Source organism: Coenobita brevimanus, chromosome 90, assembly GCF_032717465.1.
Source record: "Coenobita brevimanus isolate Jiangsu-jjx chromosome 90, ASM3271746v2, whole genome shotgun sequence".
Classification (NCBI taxonomy): domain Eukaryota; kingdom Metazoa; phylum Arthropoda; class Malacostraca; order Decapoda; family Coenobitidae; genus Coenobita; species Coenobita brevimanus.
This window is the reverse complement of record NC_137043.1, coordinates 4,522,954-4,526,021: the sequence shown is the minus strand read 5'-3', so window position 1 is coordinate 4,526,021 and position 3,068 is coordinate 4,522,954.

Genomic DNA, 3,068 nt, shown 5'->3' with positions numbered 1-3,068 from the left:
TGTGTTGTCTCCACCACTGACACCCACTAACTACACATCAGTGCTGCGCAGAGTTACGAGGTCAGAAACTGCCAACTCGCCGAATTCCTCTCCCAAACACAACAAAATGTCAGCCTTCTCACCAGCCCAGAAACCGCCTTGTCAGTAATCACAGACTATAGTCTCACCAATCTAAAACCAAGGTTTGGGTGGGGTCTGGCGCTGGGTGCAGGTATGCCATACTTCCTAAACGAGCGATGAGTAGATTCTGTTATATATGTAATAGGCATCACAGATAGGTACACACATACTAATACAGTATAAACGTAAGTATTCTAGCATATCAAAGGAAGGTAATCTTGTAATGCATATGGCTCTTGTACATCAATAAAGAAACGTGGCATACATATTTTACAGTGTTGCTGAAAAAAATGTAGTTACTTTTACCGACTTTCACGGTAGTTCTAAGCTGGGTAAGTAATGTAACAATTACGTTTATAATATAATTTGAAGGAATCAGTAGAACATACACTATTTTCTTAATAGAAGTAAATAAGTTAAAACACTCACGAGCGGCAACATCCAGGCCCATACTAGGAATCATAAATTATATGAGAGAGAGAGAATGCGATTTTTAAATTCATTATTTTGGTTATATTTATAACTTAAATTAGTTTGTTTTTACACACACACACATACAAACACACACACACACACACACAGAAGTGGGTGAAGTCATGTCAGGCCAGGTGGCGAGATGTGAGCGGCGAGCTCTAACGGTGTCAGGTCAGCCACTAGCCAATCAGAGTATAGGAAACAAGGCAACTCTGTATGCCAGGAAATCCCCGGCTGGACCCCACCCAAACCTTGGTTTTAGATTGGTGAGACTTTAATAATATTAGGTTTACGGGTGAGCAACACCTGACGTGAAAAATAGTTATATCTTATACAAACTTCATACATTAGCCTCACATTAGTCATATATTAAATTTGCAAAATGCACTTGTTTCATCACTTGGGACAGACAATCCATTATCGAATTCATTTTCTTTTTCACAGGCTTTATTGTATTTTCTGTTATATTTTGCATATTTACCCATTCTCTTCCCAGTTCCACTATCCAGCAAACCTCCCTTCACTGCTCCCTGACTAAAATTGAAATGCTGCCTCTCTTATTTAACCACCACGGCATACATGGCCGGCAGGCCCCGTGACTTGTGTTTGAGTGTGGATTAAGGGAGTCATATCCCGAGGGAGGGCTGGGCCGGGTGCTAGTGGTTTCGTCAGTTCCACGCACCACCACCTGCCCTCGATATTGATCTCTCCGGTCACCCTTGTTTTTGCTAAGAGACAAGAGTTACAGTAAGGTTAATTTAGCAAATACCCTCTCGAACTGTAGCCGCCGAAAACCCACCAGTTAAGATATCAACTCGCTCAAAAAACCGCCTGACCGCCAATGTTAAATTTTACTAGTCAGCCTCAATTTGATACCTCCCAATTTGGCGGAAAATCTGCCAACCTAGCTACTCTGGTGCTGCCAGGTCGGTGGGTGCTGTTGGCGCCCAATCCATCAGAAAACGCGCCCCCAAAACGCAGACGGCAAAATGACACACACACACACACACACACACACACACACACACACACACACACACACACACACACACACACACCTCCTCCATCAGTCTTGGGAGTGGTGAGAGCCAGTTATTGTTAATCTTCTCTATTACTAACCCGTTGAGGTGTGTGTGTGTGTGTGTGTGTGTGTGTGTGTGTGTGTGTGTGTGTGTGTGTGTGTGTGTGTGTGTGTGTGTGTGTGTGTGTGTGTGTGTGTGTCTTGGTAGTATTAGTAGTAGTAGTAGGTGGTGGACGGAATGTCAGACAAAATAAGAGCGAGGTCAAGTGAAAGAGGGTCAGATGGCCGCGCCTGTTTAACATTTACAAGGAGGTCGCAGTTTCTCTTCGGGGAGGGGGAGGGGCATAACAGGATGAGTGGAGACCTCTATGGTGGAGAAAATGGATTTTAATCTCTTTTAGAGAGAGAGAGAGAGAGAGAGAGAGAGAGAGAAGGATAATACAGAAGGTATGCAGTGGCAGATGAGGCAAAGGGAGAGTTTTGCGTCGTCAGTAATTAGGGGAGTAGGGCTGGGTTGCAAAGCTTGGTAAAGGGTGTGAGGGCTTCAGACAAAGAGGCAGATGTAGAAGAGGAACAGGGTGCTCATTATGTCTCTGGTGCTAACAGTACTGCACATCAGTGATGGACATAGCACTGTAGTAGCAACATGTTGGGATGGATATAAGTTCGTTCGAAAACGGACAAAGAAGAATGACAGAAATGATACATGATATTCGGAACTTTTCATATGAAGACAGACTAAGAAGACTAAATTTGCTCTCTCTCTCTCTCTCTCTCTCTCTCTCTCTCTCTCTCTCTCTCTCTCTCTCTCTCTCTCTCTCTCTCCTGGGGGGAGTTGTGCGTCGCCCTGGGGAATTTTGTTTCTTTTATGAGTGACTTTTAAACTTATGCTTTCATTTCTTTATTTTTTATTATTTCTAATTATTTTTAAAAATATTTATTATTGGGGGTTATGTTGCCATCCTGTCTGAGTCAAGGAGAGAGAGAGAGAGAGAGAGAGAGAGAGAGAGAACATAAGAACATAAGAAGAGAGGATAACTGCAGTAGGCCGGTTGGCCCATGCTAGGCAGCTCCTAGAAGAGTAACTGAACTACTAGAATGAGATAAGGATAGCAAAGAAGAAGGCTCTCCCTTGCCCTCCAATCCCTCCAGCGGAAGCCGGCAGGAAAAAGTCAGAAAGAACACCACGCAGTATAGAAAAACTGGGGTGGACATTTTACAGGAAAGTGTGAAAGGAGAATAGAGACTATCATAGTGTAACCTGAAAAGGAAAAATTATGAATTAGTATTGGTTATAAGATTTTCTTTTTTCTATATCCACCCCATATTAGTCATATGCTTATCTAGCCTATGCTTGAAACTCTCAATGGAAGAGGCAGCAACTACTTTACTAGGTAGCTTATTCCATTCGTATACTACTCTATTACCAAACCAATTTCTACCGATTTCCTTA